This window comes from Trichoplusia ni, chromosome 10 (genome assembly GCF_003590095.1).
Source record: "Trichoplusia ni isolate ovarian cell line Hi5 chromosome 10, tn1, whole genome shotgun sequence".
Taxonomy (NCBI): Eukaryota; Metazoa; Arthropoda; class Insecta; order Lepidoptera; family Noctuidae; genus Trichoplusia; species Trichoplusia ni.
In genome coordinates, this window is record NC_039487.1 from 8,151,585 (window position 1) to 8,176,904 (window position 25,320).

General features: G+C 38.9%; 1 pseudogene; it reads right to left on the reverse strand.

The window, feature by feature from the left end:
* Window positions 1-262: 262 nt before the first annotated feature.
* LOC113498185 overlaps window positions 263-25,320 on the reverse strand; it is a 64,112-nt pseudogene continuing 39,054 nt past the window's right edge.

Genomic DNA, 25,320 nt, shown 5'->3' on the forward strand with positions numbered 1-25,320 from the left:
TGGTCTACTTCAGAAGGTTGTTGTCGTTTTAAAATCAAAAACAAGTTTTTATTTCTAGCAATATATATAGGCCGGGCATATTGGGCCTATAGTACGCCGGTTCATAGTAACTTAGTTCAATTTTGTAAAGAGTATCAGCGTATTATACTGTGAAGATTGTTGCGCCGTATCTTCATCACAGAAAAAAGCACTTAGTAAGTAGTAGGTGCGGTTTATATGACTCTTTGATCTAGCTTAAAAAAAAAACATTTTAATGTAATTTTCAAAGAGCAAAACTGCCCATGCCAAATGATTTATTCCGGTTGTACCGTGAGATGAAGATGCCACTGGTGTCGGAGTGCGACAGTTCCCGGGCTGGTGAACAGCAGGTGCGGCTTGTACAGGATGTCCACCAGCAGCGACTGCTCGGCCTGCAGCAGCGGCCGCAGCTGCTCCTCCAGCAGGGCCACGATCTCCTGCAGGCCCTCCATCACGGATCTGTCGTTTTGGAAGTTTGCCTGGGGAATAGAAAATCTTTGTGTCGTAATCTGGTTGTTGGTCTCGTTAAGTATTTGAAATTGCGGGCTTTATTGGTTGAAACGAATCTAATTATGATATCATATCCCAAACTAGCAGTGTTTCGCGATTCACTCGAATGATTTGTCTCTACAGAACGTGTGTTACAGATATATCTTTTACTATAATTCTTGTAGTAAATATTAAACACAGTTATTATTTTTTATTACGAACGAACATTTTAAAAAAATAAGCCTTCTATTATCCCCCTTCCCACCTCACCTGCCCCCAAATACAATAACATTAAGGGTTAAAACAGGTTACCTGTGAAGCCATCTTCTCAAGTTTGGAGGTCTTGGAAGCCAGCAGCCACTTGCTGGTCTGCCGCGACAGGGCAGCCGCCTTCTCAAACACTGTCTGGATCTTCGCTTCCAACTCCAGAGGTATTGCGATACTTCGTGACTTTGCTATAAGCAATGAAAAATCATAATTAACGAAAGCAAATAATCATAACGGATTTACATCCCACGAGTAAAGAGAACTTTTTTTCGGCGACACATATCAAAAAAGACTTTTGTCTCTTAATTAAGATGGCTTTATGTGTCTTGTAAATCCTATAGAAATAATGCCCTGTTATTCTGAATCACTGCTTAGTTGAAACTGTTGTGAGTGAGACGTTACAGTATTTCATTTAAATTAAAATACGGACAGAAACACCAAGATCCGTGCTACAACCAAACTTCTAGACGTTACTCATGAAGCAGAATTAGGCTGGTCACGTCTGTCGTATGCCAAACAATCAATGCGCAAAATTTACCACCGAATGGTCCGTGACACAAAACCGACGTCAGCGAGGCAGTCCCAGACGGAGATCGCGGTATGATCTGGATTCGTTCTTAACGAATGGTCACTCGCGGCTCATGAGAGAGACAAGTGGAAGAAGAGTGGGGAGGCCTTTGCCCAGCAGTTTCAGGAAAGAACTGGGACTAATAATAATACATTTGACTGCTGCTGCTACGTTTGGATAGCCGAGTGGTTGAGGTCATCACGCCAAACTCACTGGGTGCGACGTGTCGCGGGTTCGATCCCCGCGTAGGACAAGCATTTGCGTGATCCACCAAGATACAAGCGATACAAGGATTAAATTCCTTAGTGCAGGAGTCGTTTTTTTTTAATAATCTTTTGCTAAGGACTCCTCTAGGTGCCTCCATTGAATTCTGCCATGAACTTCTCTCTTCCAGAGACATTATACCTCACATACAATATGTACAGTTTAAGCATCTTTTACTCACCGACTTCGCTAAGCGTCCTGATACACTTCTCGACGTTGAGTTTCTGCGGCGGCGTCAGCCACGGACATTGGTAGATGCTGAACGTCGTCTGAAGGAGCTTCACGAATATCGACTGACGAGTCTGTTACATTAATAAGGAATTACTCCATTTGTTTAGGTCATTTTAAAACGTTCTAATAATATCTTGATTGAATTTAAACATAAGATGCGGCTTAGAGCCGAAAAATACTTAGCAACAGTAAAGATAAAATCAAGTCTTTTTTGTGTTTGTATAAAATATAACCCAAAGATTTTCGATGTCCCTATACAAGTATTTTCTTAGATAGAAATTGAATATATGAAATGGAATATTTGTATTTGCTTTTTTTTGTTTGAGTAGGTAATACTTACGAGAAGTGAAAGTTCCAGGCAGCGTCACAATGAATAATTAAATATTAGTATTTCGATTTATAAAGTCAGACTTCTTTAAAACTATTTTTAGTGCGGTTATAGCGCCAAGAGTAGTTTCCAGGAATCTTTTTTTTTAGAATGAAGGGCGACAAAGAATTATGACGATTTGTTTGTTTGGGCCACCGGGACCGGGGTGTGAAAACACTGAACTTATTGTTCAGTGTCCCTGGTCATTTCATAATCCATAAAAATGTGTCAAAGTCAAAGGTTTTATTGCTACAGTGTGTGTTATAGTACCTGAACCGTGGTGCTCTGGTCACTGAAGGGCGAGTTGAAGAAGGTGCAGATGGTGTGCATGAGCACGTCCGTCACGTAGTTCACCCACGCCTTCTGCGTGCCCAGCGGCAGCTTGCGCGACGGGGACTCGCTCGACGGACCTGCCAGTACGACAAATTACATCATAAGAACATTCAAACTGGAAAAATCTTAGGGAGGCCAGTAATGTAGGTGTAATGTTCTGGGAGGAAGAGCTATAGTTGATAACGAATCATCAAAATAGTTGTTTTTTTTTTCGTTTGAGGGACTGTGTCACTAAAGGCGTAGCTTCATAAGTCGCTCGTCGCTCGTTAGCAGCGACAAATCTGATCACGTGACCCCATTTTAAATTCCTCGCGTTTCAAAAAAGCGACTAAATATGGTCGCAGGAAAGGTAGCGACAAATCTGGTTAGTCTTTTTCACTGCCATAGAATAATGTCTGATTTAAAACTGTTGTTACCTGGTGCAGGCTGGTTCGGCGAGTCCCCATGCATAATGGCTTGCATGTCGTGCAGGAAGGACCTCTCGAACAGGTCCCACATGTAGTTGCTGGAGTAGATCTCCTTCATCTCAACCTCCGTGTCTATGTAGCAGTGGTTCAGGAAGCCTACGTATGCTTCTTTCACCTATAATAAAGTGAATGTTTAAAGTTGTATATATAAATAGTTATAACAAAATAAATATGGGTTATTATTTAAAATTTGAAACTTTTCATTTACTCTTACACAGAGACTTAATTTTAAGTAAACATATCTGTGTTAGAAGTAAACGAAAATGGAAAAAACGTAATACTCAAAGAATTACAATTATAAATGTATTGCATGTGACTGGACAGCCCGTTATATTCTATGTGTTTATAGAGACACTGATGTTCATAATGAAATGTTGTGCTATGATCTTAAAAGCTTGCTATATTTAATCGGCTAATTTTAATTTTCTCAGAAAGACCACGAGGATTAGTTCTATTCCATTGATCCACCTACAAACACACACATACACACACACACACTACATGTATGCACTAAATATAATAAATATGCTAAGTACACTTGGTACTTACCTCTGGTATGCAGTCTGTGTGCGTGATCATAGACACGATGTCATCCAGCGGCAGCAGCGAGTGGCACTTGATCTCCGTGTACACATTCTTGCCCATAGTGGCAGCAAGTCAGCAGTTTTACTAGCTGGATGTGGTATCTAGACATTAAGAGGTTCAACATACATATTATAATAATATTTTCGATTATTAATTTTTTAATTAAGAACAACTTTATATTTATCCTATATCCAAGTCTTCTTCCCTTATTGTGTCGATCGACATTTTGTTATATCACTTATACTTAGCTAAATGCCAACCGCCAATTTTGGCTATCCGCCACCGAAGCCGGGTCTTTTAAGGGACAACTCATCAGATTTTTCATTCCATTTAAGTCATAAATCTCAAATAGATATTAAATAGATAACATAAGATTATGTTATGATAAGTCGCTTGTACAGCCGAATCTACTTAAAAGCAGGATTGGAAAGTCAATATGCATTTTTAAGGCACTATACAGCGTGGCGCGACAATTATGATGTTTCTATTGTAGCATCACGCTGTAGATTAACCCGTATGGTCGATTTCTCAAGTGGCATTGTAAAACTAACCTGAGTGCTTCGGGCATGTCGCTCGTCTGTCTGAACTGTCTCATCATCTGTATGAAATAGTTGAACGACACTTTGTCGTTGTAGAACACCAGGACGTCCTCGCCGGCGTTCACCATCTGTTATGAAGTAATAGGATTGTTATGCTAATAATAGGGTCTTTTTTTGTAGTACACAAAAAAAACAATCTCCGATTTCTATAGTTTGTAATCGCGGAAAGTTTAACCCAAATCACTGCGGATTAGGACTTTCATTGAGATGAAACCTAATCGGATGATCCAGAAAAATACGTGATTAACTGCGACAACAATCCTTAATGTTTAGGCCTATATGTAGTCGTGTATGAAGGATTGCACCGACACAAAAACGCGGATGACGTAGCACGGTGGTTCAGGTTTAGTCAGTCGAAGTCTGACACTACCCATTTAGTCCCCCGAGGGTGTGAGGATTCCCCCCACCTTTACAAAAAAGGCTATATCTAGTCAATCCAGTAAGCCTTAACATAGATGGGTCTTAGCTCATAACAATCAGTACCGTTTTTTCCACACAACAAAACCCAAAAACATTCCTACAGTCAAATCAAAATGTAATACTTTTAGAATGTCAAAGTATTCTTTTACAAAACATCCTGTACCAACAGCCTTCATTTATTCAAAAAGTGCTACAAAGTATCACAGTCAAGGGTCAAAGTGTTTTTTTGAAATTGTAAATCTGACATTCTGTGAGTTGAGGAACGAAAGGTGATTGTTTATTGTTATTTAATTCTTGTTTATGTTTATGTGTAAATTTATAATTTGTAGACGTTTGTCCCCTTTTCGTGTTTAAGTTTCTGCTGTAATTGTATTATCTGATTACCCAACGATTTTGCGTAAACTGCTATGTTGTGTATGTTATTTGATAAATAAATAAATAAAAGTATTATTTAACATAGACACCCTGTATCAACAGTCTTTAGGACCGTACCTCCTGCATGACCAGGTCCTGGCTGCGGCGGATGTACTGCGTGTCGGCGTGCACGATGGTCTGCAGGAAGTGCAGGTACTCGGGCCGGCGGCCGCGCGACTCGATGCAGTGCACGAAGTGCGCGACCACCTTCTCGTTGCCCTCGTGACTGCACAGTGCAGCGTTGTCCTTGAAGATCGCGCACACTGTTTGGGCTTCGCGTATCTGACAAAAGATATTTTAGTTTTATACCTAGAGGATACCTTGGGTTTCATATCTTAATCACTTCGATTTTCCGCCAATAGACACAATAGTTAAACAATATAAATGTTCACATATGACTCCATGGGGCATGAAAATGATATAACTAACAAAAAAATATACTTTTAAAATCACTTGGTTGTCGAGAGATATGAAGTTAAAAATTAACAAAAATATTGAGATATCGATGTTCTGAAGCTGTAAATGAATACTGTTTTCTTTTCCGTTTTCGGAAATTCAAAAGCCGAAAAGAAATAAAGGCCTAGTTCATTATTGAAAATTACCCCCGCAAGACATACAGTGTTCCTTCCTAACTTCCACTAGAGAAACCACAGTAAAATTTTCATCCATTCATTATAACTTACTCCAGCGTTAAGGAACAGATCCAGGTGTTTGTGCAGGATGGCCTGGTTCTGCTGGTTGCCGTGGCAGAAGTGCTGGAGGAACTCGTGCGCAAGCGCAAGCAGCTCGTCCATAGCCATGTCGTCTTCATCGTGAGGCACCTGGGGTAAGATCAACCATATTACTAAGGTATTCAAATTTGCCTATTTCCCCACGTTTTGTATTTATACCATCACTTTCTTGTTTGTAGGTTTGTTTGTCTTTCCGGTTGGATTTTTGTAACCCAATTTTAAGGTACTTCCCGATAAGCTTGCAGGCTGAATGTTTCAGGGTAGTTTCAAATCCGATGACAATGCAATTTACAACTATAAAAATGACTGGACCGATATTGATAAAAAAATATAGGAGTGACATTTTTTAAATCTATTTTTTTTTATATAGACACAACGCCTAAAAATTTGTAACAGGTTGTCTGTGGCCAATGTGCCCGGTTGCCTGGTTATAACACAATATGCTGAAACCAACATGACCGGTTTAAAAAACAATTTTCACACGACTAATCGCTCTTGGCTGAAGGAGTATCGATTTCTCGAGTAACTACAACAATACAATTAACACCTTTCTTTACACAAACTCCTTTTTATGACTGTTACCGCTGTGTACATACCTGTAGCAAGTCCAGCACTATGTTATGCACTCCGATGTTCCTGAGCAGGCGCTGCTCGTGTCGTCGCGGACGCCCGCTGTCGCCCGAGCCGCTGTTGCCGTGCGTGCAGTAGCGGATCATGCGACCCAGGATCTGTACAAAAAGTACACAAATAAATTAAGTATGATTAGTTCTAATGGCAAGAAGAAATGAAGAAAAATGCAAACAGTAGAAATATCTTATAGTTACTCGTATTATGGAGACATCACATTCAAACATAATTCTATAGTTAAATCTTTACAGAAATTGCTTAAGGAATTTCAAACAAAAATATATAGTGTTTAGTTCAAAGATCAAATTTTGATGATTTGTGACACTTAATTTAGTACCTGAAAACACTAGTTTTTTTTGTTGTATAACCCGAAATACTGATATAATATTGGTGTAATAACTTACTTCTTTGATCTTCTTGTATTCGTTGTGGTCGTGTTTGGCCGTTCTAGAAGTATCTAGAACATTGTCGAGCGACGCATTTCTTTCTAGAACGGAGCCGCCCGGTCCCACTGTCCCTGTTAAACCTATAAAAATATTAATTGACTAAATTCTATTTCTTGGAAATCTGTCTGACGGACCAAACACAGTCAAAGAACTTTTCATAATAGAGTACACAGACTAATATTTTAAAATACTTTAATACATAAAGAAAACTCACTGATATGTTCATCAATAAGAACAGCTCGTCCCTTGTTGAAGACCCACAGCTCGGACTTCTCCACGCTCTGCCGGAGGAGGTCCAGGTCCGCCTTGATCTGCTTGTAGGACTCCACATCAGCGTCGGACACTAGCAGTTGGACCTAGTGTAAATGGATGAAGGATATATTAGTGAGGAACATCAGTAATTCGAAAATTATTTTATTTCAACAAAAGATTTTATGTTTTGCAAAGTAACTCTTGAGTTTATTATACCAATAACGCCCAAAATAAAAAGAGCTCATTTAAAGTTTGATTAACCAAACATACACAAAATAGTAAAATACAGTACAAAATGAACCACAGAACAAAAATATAAAATCTCACTAACGAATTTCAAACGGGCAAGTTTGTTAAACCAATCAGAAGCACCTATGCATATACGTGAGGATGTCAAGATGTAAAACCCACATTTTTATTACAAAAAAAAATACCTTATCAAAAAGACACGTTTTAGATAACACAGAACGACTCATCAGCGAAACTTAACTTTTAATCCAGACATCACATCAGCCTACTAACTGATAAGCAACCGACCGACCTGTTTGAAGGCCGCCAGCACCTCCTGCCGCTGGCTGAAGTGTCGGAACAGCAGCGCGAGGGCCCCGGACACGAGCGCGGCCGACGCGCCCTGCGAGCACAGCTGCAGCAGTACGCGCAGGACCATGCGGCCCCCGCACTCGTCCAGGTCCAGCCCGTCCCTGGATAACGTCCCACGGTTAACATAGCTCTACATTTTGAGGTAATTTGTGAGTTTGGACTACGTTGTTAATAGTATTGGTATTGCTTGATAGTTTTCCATGGATATGTTAAATTGTTTACGCTTGCTGTTTTAATTATTATTATATTATGTAGGTTTCGGTTAAACTATGTTATGTGTGGTATACTTTGCTATATTATTTAGATAATTGTTTGGTAACTCTCAAAGTAGAGATTCTGTGATTGCTGAAGGAATAGGCGGATTTGAAGCATATGGTGTTTTTCATCGCCTCTACAGCTATTACCGAAGCGAGACGAAATATTTATAAGTTAGTTAATTACAATATTTATAATTCACCACGTCCATGGAGTCTATCAAGCAATATTGGTCTACTATTATATTATATTCAGCGTAGTCTAAATTCAACTGTCTTGCGATAATCGTAAAAGCTGTCGCAAACCTCAATTCAAACTCCGTAATATGTCGAGTTTTCTTTTGTTTCCAACTTCGGGTTAAAAAGAAAGTTTAAATATTTAAGAAGTCATATTATTTGGGGCTTCAAAAAGGGAAAACATTATTAATAGAAAATATGAAGAAGTTCAGAAAAAAAGGACTTTTTAGTTCAGAGGTTCAATTTGTTTTATAGTTTAGTGTAGGGTATTCGAGTGCTTTTGAAGAATTATTGAAAGGTCAAGGGCACGCAGTCAAGGTCACAATCCAAACGCCACCAAATATAAAGTCAAATCCATTCCCAAATACAAGCGGTCACCAGGAAATGAAATTCCGTTGTAAGCGTTTTGTTAATAGCGAGGAAATCCTATACATGCATGTATTGTACACCATATATTCAGACCTACTACTTTGATACTGAAAACATTTTTATTAAAAACACAGATGGCTTTGAGGATTTTGAATTTCTATGTTTCTATAAAATAGGCCTCTTTTTTAGACAGTTACTAAGTCTGGGCTAAGCTTTTTAATCTTTATCTGACCTAACTAGCTTAGTAACATTCAAGAAGTCACGTTTTTAAAAGAACTATCTACTTAGTTTTAACGTAAATTTTACTAAAGTATATTACAATCTATACCAATCTTAAATTATATCTTCATAATAACTACACGGACGAAGTCACGCGCAACGGCTAGTAAGATCTATTTGCAGACTAACTTTTATAAATGAAGGGTTATGTTAGTATCATTCCGCAGGTACAAGTTCAGCATGACATGCAAGGTTGTCTTCTAGTAGTAGTTCAGGCCCTTTGAACATTTAAGGATAAAAATAAGATAAGTTATTATTTACGGTTTCTTTGCAAATATATAGAAGACAGTTCAAAAGCAGTTGATGTATTGTTGTTGTTTTACAGCGTGGTTATCTCCTTTCGTAGGCTTAGAGGGTCCTTAAATTTATGAAATTCATAGCGTACTTTGGAGTCTAAGATATGGTCTATAACTCGGATATTAACCGTTCTAGAAGTGGTATACTAAAAAGTTAAAGGTTTTACGTTGGAATCTCTTCACACACCATGTATTTGTTATTTCATGTGCGTATTCACTGATCAAGGATCACTTGCTAAAAACGATGAAGGAAAATATCGTGCGGAAACCACCATACGAGCCATACTTAAAGGAGAAAAAACTGCTCTTGAACCATTATAAGATACAATGTAATTTGTACTTTAAGACACGAAAGAACAAGATTCATGTTCAAAGAACGAGAACATATCAGAAGCGATGGGTTTCAAGCATTAGTCACATCCCCACACATGCGATGTTATTCACTACATGCATATACCATATCTTACTAACAAATCTACATTTTTTGGCAGACAGCTGTCAGGCACAGTTTGAATCGCTCTGAAAAACATTTTAAATTAGTACGATTACATGGTCCCTGATATAGAATATTAATTTAAGGTTTAGAGATCATTATACATTGGTTGGTAGAGGCGGCGAGTTAGTTCGTTTTGGCAAGGCAAGAGAAGTACTCCGATCTGATGATTTATAATTTCTACCGATTAAAAAAAATGAATCCATGATGAGGTCTTATCATTAAACATTTTTGTCACATTTTGCGGAGAAAACAACCAACCCAATTATTAGTTCTTTTCTGCACATAAATAAATATTTTTGAATTTTTTATTACCTTTAACATAACTGGGAATTATTTATGTTGTAATACGATATTTATGAAATGATGCAATGGTTGACTCTCGCGCACTTATTGGGATCGCCCATCTAGTTTCAAACCCAATCGACGAAGTGTTCAACTCGCGACTCCGGTAAGGTCCGAAACTAGTTTGGCGATCTCGATACCAACTCGTGATTAAACTGTTGTTAGATTAAAGTACGACTCATCTTCACGAAAGTATATTTTCAATATATTTATTTAATACTACAATATGTCGAATAGTTTTGGAAAAACTTCCATTATTATGTCACCCAGTTGTATCACCAATCCCTAAGCACTACGAAACATGATCACATAACACGAACGGCAGACATTATCAGGTCTTTTTAAGCAAGTCCTGACGTTAGTTAAAGTAATCTTAGTATGTAACGACCAAATTGAATTGACCCCTCACCAGTAGCATGCGTTAGTCACTGATAGTTAAAATATTACCAGTCCACAATTAACAGTAAACTATGAACGCCCTGAAAACCGTTTTATCTGATAACTTGAAAATAATAGGGATGACGAATTTTTATTATTATTCCTAATTTATAACAGTGAATGGAACTAAAGCATGACGTCACTTCTTTGTAAACATTTTGCTTAGTCGTTACGTCACAAGCCCTGATATGGTTTTGTTTTTTTTTTAATTAAGGCAAAAATAGGTTCGTGTGTAAAATATTTTACTTTCCACATCCAGTCGTCATCCCTATTAATGCTCCCAGTTTTTTATAAAAATTTGAAGTATTTATATTCTTTAATTTTTTTTTCAAGTAAAAATCTAATTTATTGGTCATATTAGTAATCGTGCAATTATAAAGTTACATTCAGTATAATAACATTTTTATAAAAAAATGTACAATTAGAATCAGAATACATCGTGGAAGAGAAACTAAATGAAAAGATATATTTTTTCAATTTGAAATATATTGATAAAATACATAACATATAATACTTTATAATAGAGATGACTACAAGAGTGAATCTACAGACACTACAATACAATGTGAAATTATATAAATACTCTTGAGGTGAGGAAGCTAATAGTAGAACTACAATAAAAAGTGTATGTTAATGACAGTCTAAACGAATTTATAGAAGAAGAGAAAGTCTTATCCCACAGTAGAAACCAAATTAATTTGATTTTTTATTAACATTTTCTAAGTTTCATGAGCACATACGTACATACAAACATATACTAACGATTTTATTTTCAATAAACATTTCCTTGTATTTTAACAAAGTGTACCTTTCTTTAAGGCCTATTGTCTACGTAAACCGCAGACAAAGCGTCAAATAACGATTGCTTGCAGCTTCATCAGTTGTTTATCGTGAAAAGCGTTTCTATTGCGATGTTACCACGTCACAGGGCAGTTTCGTTTGTATCAGTAGTATATGCACTCAAGCTGCAAGCAATCGTCATCTGACGAAGAGACGGATCGAGATGAGACTGTTGCTGTCTTCAAAAGCGTTTCTGTTTTTTTTTTATACACAGAATCTTTTCCTTGTTTGTTTAAACACATAATACAAGAATTACTTGTACTGTTAACTCCGCTAAAGAAAAAAACATTCTTTTAACCTGAGCGGCACATATTCCTTCCTCAACAGATCCTGCTTAAAGTAAACATAAAACGCTGTTTAACGTATATTCTTGTTACTAAGTGTACTTACCGACAGCTGAAGATCCCCTCAGCCTGCAGCCCTATGGCCTCCACGTCAGCGCGGCCGATGGTGTCCGCCGAGCGCTCGCCCGCCTGCTCGAACTCCTTCTTGAAGATGGACAGCAGACAGCTGATGCGGTAGTCCAGTCGCACGTCCAGGATGAACTGGGGAAAATATTTATTTTGAAGAAAATGGGATTGGGCGGGTCACGTAAGCCGCATGGACAGCGATCGTTGGGCCAAAGTCACCACACTATCGGAGCCAACGGATGGACGGCGTCGTCGTGGGCGACCTTTGAATCGGTGGCGAGACGACCTTAACGCTTACCACGCAGGCTGGTTCCATGCGGCCCAGAATAGAGAGTCGAGGAAGGGTTTGGGGGAAGCCTTTGCTCAGATGTGGGACACAGTAGGCTAGGAAAAAAAAATCTGATCTTTGAGCTGAGCAGTTGTAAGTTCTGTTCTTATAGTTAGTTAGAATGTCACAATCGTTGGGGTGCATCACGCGGGAAAATACATTTTTTTTATCTAGCCCACTGTGTCCCACATCTGGGCAAAAGCCTCCCCAAAATCGTTCCATGATTTTACCAACAAAGCCACCGAGGTCACTGACCAAGAGTTCGAATTTCGTAAGTGATGTCTTATATTGTCTCTTCCTTTTTTTTGTAGGGTAACTTTGACGGCACAACTCTCGCTAGGCCCCATCTGCAGCTGCCGCGGCTATTAAAAGCGGCTGACGTCACCCAGTAGTAAGGTTTAGCCAGTAAGAGTCTGACACTACCCGTTCTCTTACCGGGGAGCGGGTGTCCAGGAAGATTCTCCGGTATTATATTTACAATTTATACAGTAGTTTTAAAGTGGGGACCTATAATTGGCTGGATGTTTCATAAGTTGTTTTATAATTACGTATGTCAATGCTGTTGGTTCTCCAAATAATAAATAAATAAAGCCCCCCGCAAAGTCCCGACCTGCAGGATCTCGATGATCTTGAGCTTGGTGTCCATGACGAGCGGATGCTCCCGCGCCAGCAGCAGCGCCGACGCGCTCCGCTGCAGGCCGCCGCCCGCCGCGCCCGCGCCGCCCGCCGACCCGCCGCCCGCCTGGGGGGGACTCAAGTAGATCATAATATCCGGTACATAATGTACACGGGATATTATGGATAATTATATTGAACTGATGATAAAAAAGGCCATAATTCGGCCAAAGTCCCACTTTCCTTGCACTTCTTGGATATTTGAATATAATAATATTAGTTTCGTTTATGGTTCCAGAGGAAAATATGTATAGTTACATGACGAGTACATACGCAAAACTATTGTTATATATTCAAGTAACTCTCATAATGTACATACACAAAGGCTGTGACATATTTGAGATTGCCCGACTAGTTTCGGACACAACCGGAGTTCTTAATCATGAGCTAACACGGCGGCAAGCGAGGAATCAAACAGTATTATACTAGTTTGCCAGTCCCAATAAATATGCGTTTCTTCAAGTACATAGTCAAGAGTTATGAACTTCTTAAAACTCACATTTCTCGCGACGGATCCTAGTGTAATAGATGTCATGACGGCGCCCATGTCACCAATACTCCGCAATACACCGCCTTCCGCTACACGCAAATGGAAATAAATTAATTATCTATACTAATATATAAAGCTGAAGAGTTTGTTTGTTTGTTTGAACGAGCTAATCTCAGGAACTACTGGTCCAAATTGAAAAAATCTTTTTGTGTTGAATAGACCATTCGACGAGGAAGGCTTTAGGCTATAAACCATCACGCTGCGACTAATAGGAGCGAAGATACAATGAAAAATGTGAAAAAAAAACAGGGCAGGTATATGTAAATCATAACTTATCTCTTCTACCCACGGGGACGAAGTCGCGGGCAACAGCTAGTAGTAGATATACCTGTAGGTTTTGAAGATCTTTCTTAACATTCTTAACACTATATAATAAAAACTCACGTTGTTTAATTTCCTTTTCCTGTGCTGCTTGTAACATACATTTTTGTTTAAAAAACTATTGCTTATACCGACTCATTATTCCGATCGCAGTCGTTTTAACAGTTATTTCGCTAAGTTTATAACTAAAATCTTTACAGTGAACTCACATTCAACCTCTCCGGACAGGGCGTTGGTCTCGTTGAGCAGGTCCATAGCTGTGACGCAATCCAGGATGCTGAGCAGTGTCTTAGTAAGGCGGAGGAGATCGCTAAAGCTGGGTGTGTTAAAGAAAGAATATTAATTTCACATAACTTTATTAGTATAAAGAAACAAGAAACCTTCCGATTCATCTTAAAAGAATATATTTTACTGTTCATCGGTCACCTGTGACCGAAGTTAAGCTTGTCGGTCACCGGTAACCGATTTCTTATTTTAGTTGCATTTGCACAACACTATGAAATACATTCCGGTTATATTAAAAATATCATCTTAGTACAAGGATATCAACAACACACTCAAAATGGTCTCGAACTTCAACCACACTTTAACCTGCCGGTCCATTGCTACTACCTACTTATATCTAAAAACAACTTACCTATAAAACCCAAAGTAAATAAGCTCTCTAGCCAGCTTGACGACCTCGAAGGTCAGCTTGTTCTGGTCGTGGTCGCTGAAGTACCAGGTCTTGGTGACCACGTTGCACAGGTAGTTCTCCACGAAGCGGATTGTGGATGCGAACTGCTCCTTAACCTTCTCTCTAGTCGCGTCTGGACCGCCTTTCACACATTGATAACTGGGAAAAGAGATTTTTGTGTTATATTCGTTGTATGATTAAAAATATAAGATAGTGATTAGGTATAAGATAAAGGAGCCACGTATTAAATTAATATTATTGCGGGTGTATGTCCTATGTCCTACGCGGGGAATAGGGATGATGACAATTATTTTTTGCAAGTAAGTCATGTAGTTTAATGTAAATTGATCGGGTATATTTATCGGGGTAGCCCGACTAGTTTCGGACCCAACCGGAGTTCTTACTCACGAATAATTCTCACGATAGTTACTATCAAAGTAAATTGATCAAATTGAAGTGGCGCCACAAGCTTCCTATACTAGTATAGTATATTCCTATACTAGTATATATAGTAGTTTATCTTTGTAATTTATTTCAGAAAAGGTCATAATCGATGGTCGTATCCAATATGTTTTTAGAATCCATCTGGATAAGTCATATCGCTTTAACACGTCAAATGATTTTTAGTCGAAATTTCCTTTTAAAATCACATTCATCATTTATTACGTTAGGCTACTAAGTAGGACTTTTTTGAGGACTTCACTTCAAACTCACGGGCAAAGGCCTCTTTTTGAGTCCAGCTTAACTTTCTATACCCATCTACAATCTATATATACACTTATATATACGTACTAGCTGACCCGTCAAACGTTGTTTTGCCTTTCTAGTTTCTAAATAAATTCTAGTGTTGACAAAAAGTTAGTGAATGTCAAATGAAAAAAAAAAAAAAATTTCGCCGAAAATATAAATTTTAGTGTGAGCAACCCTTATCACTTAGGGTAATGAAAAATAGATGTTAGCCTATTCTCAGACCTACTGAATATGCATATAAAATTTGGAAAAAAATCGGTTAAGCCGTTTCGGAGGAGTACGGTAACTAACATCGTGACACGGGAATTTTATATATTAGAAGATATTATAGTAGAACTTGCTTTTTGCCCGCGGCTTCGCCCGCGTCGAGGTCGGATATATCGTGTTTCCAAGAGAACCCTTCAAAAGTCCGGGATAAAAACCATCCTATGTTCTTTTTCAAGGTCAACTCTACCTCTGTACCAAATTTCATTAAAACGTGAACGCGTAACAGACAGACAGATAAGAGTTACTTTCGCATTTATAATATAAGTAGGTATACTGACTCGTGTATGTGTATCCTGTCGCAGACCTCGGTCCAGAGGCGCGCGTACTTGACGGGCGTGACGGGCTCCTGCGGGTCGCGGTCCGCGTGCACGTGCAGCATCAGGCGGCAGAACGACGCGCGGACCTCGTACGACAGCGACGCGTTCGACATGCATCTGGCGTGTGGAGACAACTTATAGTAATCTAACAACATACTTATTCATTCATTAAATTATTTTTCAACCAAAATTTACACTATTTGTTAATTGTAGGTAATATTTTGGTAATATGAAGATGGTATAAAACGGTTAATGAAAAGCCTTCGGCGTATGAGGAAAGCCCAGCAATACTCAAAGATCATAATAAAGCAATGATTTTTTTTAATTTTTTTCATATATCTAGGGTATTAAGCAAATTTGAAGCCTCAAAGTGAAGCTTCAATGCATTTATTCGTTATATTTCATCAGTCATTGGTGACCGATGTGTTATTCGAGCACTTAAATATGAGTAGTAATAATTGTGTTTTATCAATGCATATATCGTTGTCATACGACTTTATTCCAGTTTCAGACGTACCTCTATTATTCGAGATGGCTGACGACTAACGCATGGCCATTTGGTTTTACTAATACATGATGAATTCTCACTTGAGTATAAGATGTATATGCAGCTGCGGAGACAGCGTGTTGAGGGCCAAGTACTGCCTGTTGAGGCACATGTTGGAGAACAGGTCCAGCTGGTGCCGGTAGTAGTCCAGGATGGCGGCTGACTGGCAGCCAGGGTCCACCCGGGCCTCAGCCGCCAGCTCGGACAGGAGGCGGGAACACTGAAGTTAAAAGTAAAATGGTTTCTTCAAACTTCGGCTATCAAACGCGCTTGGTAAGCGTCAAAAAAGCTTGTCTGATACGCGAATAGGCTAAATATTAAGGTTGTTTCATGCGACAGATAGATTTTCATAAAATATAGGATTGAATTTTCTTTGTCTCGTAAACAAAAAATTAAGGGGATATAGTGATTTAAAATCTCGTCTGACGTCACTTACCAGTACGCTTTGTACTAGCAAATACCCCATTGATTCAACAGTCTGTTTGTTTTTGCGTGATGAGTTGAAGTGTGGATAAACTTCTTACCTTCTTGTTATTCCATAGCAGCATAACTTCCTCCTCCACAGTATATTTAGTATCGTCCGGGTCTAATGTCTTGCTTTTTTCGTATTTTGTTGAGACCAATCTGTAAAAACCGGATAATATTTATTTGGTGTATCGTACTCAAAAATTAATAGATTGAAAAATAAAACTAATTACCCACGTTTTTAATTGTCACTCCATTAAAACTATATCAAAATCGGTCCAGCCGTTTTTATAGAGTTTGAAGCTACATTGAAAATTTCGGCCTGCTAGCTTAACGGAAAGTGCCTCAAAATTGAGTTGCCAAATCCAACCGGATCGACAAACAAACAAACATACAAAAAAGTGAGTGTATAAAAACGTCGACAAAATCCCAAGCCTTTGCTCAACAGTGGGAGAGCTTAACAAGAACGAATTGTTTCCTTATTACCTGGTCTCAATAAGTATATCGGAGTTGTTAGCACAGAGCACGCTCTTGCAGATGAGCTCCTGCGTCACAGCAATAGCCTTCTTGTTGGAGATACACAGGTCGCTCAGGTAGTCCAGGAACCGGGACTGCCAGGTCTTCATGTTCTTACGGACTAGACCTGGATGGTATACGGGCTAGGTTAGTAGAGTTTGAGATAGTATAAAAAAGATTTAGTTTAAAAACTTCGGGCCTCGGTGACCGAAATTGAATTTGGTGACCGATACTTGGTTAAACGAATAAAGACACAACAAATAAGAACAATACTCATAATTTTATAGGCATGTGGAAGTTTCGGGCCGCGGTGACCGAACATGCGAGTCCTGGTGGCCGACAACAGGCAAAACAATCAATTAGATAACCGAAAGTCAAAAGAGTGGCATCAACGGTGACATTAAAATGGCATGTGTCGGTCCCAGGTGACCAACAGTTTCCCACACGTACCGACAAAGGTCTCGATCTCGGAGGCAGTGATGTGCTTCTCCAAAAGCTTCCTGTTGTTGTGCAGCAGGGCGGTGATCGTGTCCTCCGCGAGGATGTCGTAGCCGATCTGTTTCTGCATGAAGCCGAAGTGCTTGGCTATGTACTCCTGGAATATTATAACAAAATTATTGGACTATGTAGAGAATGCCTACCATTACTACTATGCCATTAAGTCCACCATTGTATATTGTTCATGTTTGAGCAGAAATGTAAAATTATCCACTTTTATTTAAGAATCCACTGAGATTGAGATTCTGTCAAGGCTTCCTAAGTGCCCTGGCTGTGAATAAAAAACGGCGCAACAAACACAGTGTCACTTTTTACAATAGTACATATATTTATGATACATAAATTGATCATTAAAGAAACGCTGCAAAATGTTTGTGACACAAGAATTAAATACTAGAAATGGGATGAAAAAAAAAACATTACAAAAATAACATAGACCAGTCATTTATCTAAATAGATTTTAAGTACAGTTGTACTAACCTGGTTCTTCCTGTAGTCCTGTTGGCTGAGCCTCAGGATCCTGTAGCAGAGGCGGAAGATGTACTTATAGGCGGCGTACCGAGGGTCGTACAGCTCCTCGATCTTCAAGAACGGTTCACCGTCAGCTGTCTCTTGGAAGGGACCCTGAGGGGTAGCAAGGAAACTATAAGGGTATCTTGTAGTGTCCAGATCCAAGTTATTCGTTTCTGGAGAGAGTTGGGATGGCTGGATTGACCTCCCAAAACTACTCGACGCACAATGGTCCGACTTGGAGCCTACGTGCGTGAATAGGGAGCCCCTATCACCAATATTATTCAGTCATGCAGTTATAATTCATTCGTACATTCCTTCACTTACAAACGCCTGTACTAATTAAATACTTTATTTTCACTTGTGTTATTAAGAACAAAATAGTTTTGTCTCATGAAGTATGAAACATCTATCATCTACTTCGGAAATGGTTATTTATTGACTTTTGTAGCAAACTGTAACTTAGGTCAAAGGTTTTTTAATATACAATAAGTTATATGATACCACCAATTCCATATTTTAGCTCTATTTTTAATTGGAAACCGCATTGCACCTTAGGGAAGGCGAACAAATATACATTTCCCGACAAATATCTGTCTCTAACTATCTCTATCTGCTTTTTTCACCCTTCCCCTACATCAGACACCACGAGCCGTTTTTCCTTACCTGTAATATCTTGAACAGCTGCCGGAGTATGTACTGCTCCCGCAGCAGCTTCTGTCGGTCGCGATTGGGGTTCTCCACCACCAGCTCCAGGGCTTCCGACTTGTTGGGCTCGTTCTCGAAGCCGGCTATGAAGTACACTATGTCTTGGAGGAGGCAGGTTAGGGCCCTGGAAGGGATACGAGGGTTCATGAAAAACCTGGTTAAAATGGATATTGAGGGTTCTTCCGTACAATTGGGATAAAGAAAACGACGGTCAGATGGGGTACCGTTTGGGTACGAAACCCTTGTGGTTTAGTTATTACATAAAAGTATTTTTATTAAAAGTTGCCCCAAGATTGTTGATTTTCATTAAATGAATTAATCAACTGAAGTATCTCTATCAACAAATATCTTGAGGTTTTGGTATGTTTATTTAAATATTCCCTTCTTCTAGATCCATTCTAGATCCCTACTAACTAAACAAGCAGACAGAAACTTAACACTTTTCAATATAAAGTTACCATATAAAAATGATCCTTACTTCCTTTCATTATGCTCTATATTCCCGTGCTGCAGCTTGGTCGACAAGGCCGATAGCACTTTACAGGCGTCGTTCGCGAAGTCCAAGTCTCGCACTTCGCTCGGTGATACTGATATTAATGCGAACGCTTCTTTGTCTTCTTTTATTAGGGAACAACCCACCTAGATAATAAATTACATTGTGATTAGTCTAATCGATTTCATTGTAAATTAAACTCTATTCTTTACAGTATAAGGTTCTATTTCACATGCAATTAATCGTAGGCTGTTTTAAAGGTAAGTGACTTGTGGCATTATAAAACAGTATAAATGGATGAGATATCGTTCTTTACTTCATGTGCGAAATAAAAGCACCTATTAGTCTTTTTTTTTCATATAGTAAGTTTCAGATCCCACTACTGGGCAAAGACCTCCCCTTTTATCTCTCTATTCTCTCTATCTTTCGGAATTTCTATCTACGTCCGCCCCACATATCTGACTAGACCATAATACCACCTTTGAGGCGGGTAACCTCGGCGACGATGCCCTTCCACCCTCCTTTCATTTCTACGTCTGTTCATTAATGACATCTATGATCACTCACCTTTGACATGACAGGTTTCTCCTCATCTTTGTCTATGGGTATGGAGGTGGAGTGCACCCACGTGTGCGTGCATAAATGCTGGAGCCTGAAAACAAAAAAAAACTATTAAAATACAGGAGATAATGTTGGTTGAGTTATGCTATGCACAAGTATTGGTAATTGTTTAAAAAAAGGTATTTTTCGGAAGTATTTGGGAACGCAGGACTGGTTTCAGACAGTCCTGTGAGTCCTATATTATTAGCTAACGAGACGGTAGGTCGCAACTAGTCGGGCAATGCTGATAAACACACGTTAGTAGACCGTCTTCAAAGAATTACAGGTCTATCTCAAAGTAGTCGAACTTTACGAGAAGATTTGCAACGATTAAGAATTGGGATAAATATCACGTTTTCGTCTTTATCTGAATATGAATATCTTGGCGTGCAAAACTCCGATGCATACGAGTGTCTTCACGATCGCGTCATTCATTATGTAGATACCTGACGTAGCTGCTCTGAGGCACGGGCGCGTCCGAGTGCGTCATGGTGGTGGGGTCCAGCTCGAACAGCGTCGCGATCTCTGACGAGTGCGGGACCGACACCAGCTGGTAGGCCGGCTCGCCCGCCTCCAGCGGCGCGTCGCTGTACGTGTAGGGAGACAAGGTACATGTTACTCAAATATAGTGATATTACTGAAATATATTAAGAACTAGCTGTTGCCCGCGACTTCGTCTGCGTGGTAAGAAGATATAAGTTAAGATTTATATCTGCCCTGTTTTTTCCACATTTTCCATTGTATCTTCGATCCTATTAGTCGTGATATATAGTCTTATAGCCTAAAACCTTCCTCTATGGATGGTCTATTCAACACAAAGATACATTTTCAATTTGAACCAATAGTTTCTGAGATTAGCGCGTCAAAGAAACAAACAAACTCTTCAGCTTTATATATTAGTATCTGTTCGTTTCTGCAAAATAACGCCTAGTAATCTATATCTATGTATATAGATATAGACTATGTATATAGATATAGATTACTAGGCGTTATTTTGCAGAAACGATAATAAATATAACTTAACATTCAAAATAACAATAAAAGGTTTTAACCGATTATATTATCATTCAACTCATTGCCTGCTCGGTTAGCCGAGTGGTAGAGGTCGCCACGCAAGATCCACGGTTTACTAACCAAGTGTCACGGGTTGGATCTAGGCTTAGGACAAGCATTTCAAAAAACACTTCCACGAATGCTAGAGGTGTCTTGGAGCATGTTACTTAACAGCAACACAAGTATTAAATTCAATAATTCGGAGGATGTTTAAAAAATAGCTTTTATTTTACTTTACGGAGGACTGCCACAGCTGCCTTAAGCTTTGAATTTTTCACCTGACTCAAAGGTCGCCTTGTCACACTGTTTACTACGTGTCGCGTAGGACAAGCACGCTTGATCCACAAAAGCTTGATAACCTATGACTCCTTCTTCTAACTTAGTTAGTTCTTATTATTTCTTTATACTCACGGCGGCCTATTACACGCCTCTGCGGCCAGGTAGTGTCCTGTGGCGAGGTGCTTGAACCGGAAGATGGAGTTCCAGTGGCCCGCGCCGCCGCGACACGGGTCGTGCTGGACTACCTGTGGACAACGAGATCATGGGGATAAGAAAACTTGTCTATAGCGAGAGAATTGAACATAATTATATATGTGTTTGCAGGCAAATCAATCAATTCAGTCTATGGAGGTACACACTACACAGCTGGCCTTCCGCGGCTAGTGAAAGCCAGGTCCATAGGGCTGAACACACAAACACACACTACTTTTGCCAAATCTTGGTCTCTACTTTCAAGCGAATAACACAAATTTTCTTTTTCTCACTTTTTCTTGCACATTGGTGGAGCATTTTCTACCTGTTAACCAGTGGTGGTGTGCCACGCTTTTCCCCTGGGTTTCCCCCAAAAAACCGAGGACACCCCTTTCGGTTCAAATGATTTTAAGTTCTCAGAAGACTTCGGTAGTAATTATCACAATAATTAATTATCGTATTAATTATTTTCATTATCAGTTGAGACTAACTCAAAGTTATTCAAGAAATTCTGAGGGTACTAAACACAACAACGTAAACCCCTCACCTCGATCTCCCACAACGCCTTGCTACTAGTCGCAGCCGTCGCGCTAGACCTCCCAGTGGTCCTGAGGAACACATGCTGTCGCTTCTGGAACTCGTCCATGGTGAGGAACTTCTCCTGCTCGGCGTGGAACAGCCTCACCACGTCACCACCCTTCAGGATCTCTTCCTGATTCTCCTTGTGTTCGAGGAAGAGGGTCACCTTCCATGATGTTGACGAGTTGACCACGTTAACCTGGGAATATTATGGTTTTTATGAATGTTGGATAAATTGTACACATATGGTGAACTTGTAACCGAATATTCTATTCAATTAAGAGACAAGCCAAATGGGAATATAATAATGATCGACAATGATTATGAGGTATGTGGCAAGAAGCATAAGCACCGTCAAAGCTATAAACTCTACAAAATATTAATTCATAAAATAATACATTTCGATTCGGGATTTGAACTCGAAAGTCGAAGCTTAAATAAATTACAAATACAATAGTTTCTTACCTCCATGCAGCCAATATTGTCAGGCAGTTCGTGGTTAGAAGACACGTGTAGGACTTGTTGACCCGCATTCACGGGGTTCATTATTACTTTGTCACCTACTACCACATTGTCACCTGAAAACAGAAAATTCTGACTAAGTGAAAATATTCTAGTAATTTTCGAGAGGCATGAAATATGAATTACGGCTTCCTTGAAAACACCTACAGTCCTCATCATTCGTACTGGTTTATTGGATACTGGGTTCGATGTACATTATGGTACTGGGTTACATACTGGAAGACTTGATCCAGAATGCTGAAAATGATGCGCATGGGAGTTGTCATAAAATAGCAGTAGTAGGATATTTTGTTTTTCATTTCAAATTGATTTTGATAAAAAAAGGGGAAACAGGCCAGAGAATACGACCAAAATATTTCTCTACTAGCTTAATTATTTTCTTCTGTCATTCCAAGATTCCATAATCCATAACATGGTGGATCTATTCCGACAAATACTTTATCTACTGTAAGCTTGAGACTCTAGAAGAAGCCCTTACCTGTGGATCTCAGTTTGTAGAAGGGCATGACGTAGAACCATGAGCCCTCGTTGCCGTTGGCGTCCAGGTGGACGCGCATGGCGTTCTTCTCCAGCAACGCCGGTAGTCTTTTGTTAACCTGGAATACGATATAATTGATAATAATTAGTGTTCAAGAAGAATGCATGGTTAGTGACTTACTAATTAACAATTTCTGTCATGAAAGGCGTAATTCTTCATAAAAACATCTCGCCACTACCCAATTGATATCAGGAGTTCAATCTTAAGTTAGATATTTTTGCCAACGTAAGAAAAATTATATTGTTGGAAAGTTTCGAGACCTTTGAGAGACTTTGTGAAAGAGCTATTTAAAACATTATGTTTCTTTTTATTTTGATTTTGTAATATTCAATCAATTGTATGTGCTACTTTATTATTTTGTTGTCTTAATTATCAAATCAAACCGCTCGGTAGAGGGTCTTATTTTTGCCTTAAAAAAATTAAAGCGGAATATTCTTGGAGAATGCTTTCATTACTACGTCAAGTGTACTCAATTCAAAATTAGTGTTATCATAACGTTAATTCAAGTAACCTAGCTTTCTGCTACGAAGACATATACTCACAGTAAGATACTTGTTGGACTTGACGTGCAGCAGCTGAATGACGCTGCCGTACTGCACGACTGTCCCCAACAACTTCTTGTTCTCCAACTCATTCTGCTTCTTTTCTATTTCAGCGGCATGCTGGATTTAGAAGAAGATGTATTTTTATGAAACTGTAGGCGATAGTGGTACATGATCATTGGTGTGGTTATCAATGCTACTCGTCATTCGATTAGTATAAATTGTTGTATTTTAAGTTATGAAGATGAATATAGATTAATAGTTTAAATATCCAAAAACCTTTGTCCTAGGCGGGGAACCCGCGACACGTCGCGCACTGTATTTTTGAGAGTTGGACTAATAGCCTAGAGTTTATAATTCAATAATCTATTATGGGCTAACCAATGCTTTCCACAAAAATATTTTTGATCAAATAGTCCATAATACACCCTAAAACGCAAATCAAACAAAACATATAATCATTTTAAATCATTTACAGCTGCTTTATATTCGTAAACGCAAACAACCGCATTTATCATCCCGTAATGATTTACGATTATAGCTCTTACTTATTACGATATAAAGCTTATAACACCGACAGTGATGTTCTCATTCGTCTTAATAATGATGTTATTTATTAGATGGATGGTTATCATACAGTAGCTACGAAATGTTAATTTATGTTCGTTGAGACATTTCTACATACATTTTGGATATTTGTATACTATCGCCATTTTGTAACGCGAGATACAGTAGCAGAGTATCGCAACAAACGATCCAAATAAAAAATGAAATAGTATGAATACTATTTTTCTTCGTCAAAAACATATACGTTTTTACCCCGTGCTTATTATAATAAATGTTTTAGCGAAACCCACGTAAAAAAGTTTTATGAGATTATTTTTTCTTTCATTTGTTTATCACTGAGCCTCCGAGAGTATACAAATCTTGGTTACGCTCAAATGGCCCGCGGTCGACTTTATTTGGGCCATGCAGACTAAATACCTCTAATTTTGATGCGGGGAGTTTCATAAGCATTCAAGTTAAATGCGCAAGAACACCTAGACTCATTACAAGGATTCCTGGATCACACAACTACTTGTCTTGCGCTGGTATCAAACCCACGGCTTTTCCGTATGTACCTCTGGCACTCGGCTATCCGTACAATGAAGATACTGTAGCCGCAGTCAGAGTGATGTTATTACTTACGTGTAACCTCTTTAGCAGTCCTGTATCGGTGTTCGAATTGGCGGACTGCTTGGCCGTATTCCAGAACTGCTTTTGAGCGGAGTAGCGGTTCATAGGACATATTTTGAACAGGCAATCTGGAAAGATACGAAAATGAACTTAATAAGATTGATAAATATGTGACATGGTTAAATTTACGACTTTAACATGTTTTGAATCTTCTTAGATGTTAAATAACACTTCTTCATAATGTCTTGACCAAAACAATTACGAACTTAAGGAAAATTTAACGGGAACTGACACAACAAAAAAAAATATGAAGCTAGCTTCAATCAGAGAACAAAAGTAGCGAGCCAACGACGAAGAATAAAAAATATAAACGATCTAACCTCTACTGGAACACATTCAATTACTTATCGGGAAGACGTTTGAGGTGTAGTAATACTGCCTGTTATATAAAGACCTGGACTCTATCCATAAGTATGTATCCAAACTAATATTATAAATGCGAAAGTAACTCTGTCTGTCTGTCTGTCTTTTCTTCACGCCTAAACTACTGAACCGATTTGTGTGAAATTTGGTACAGAC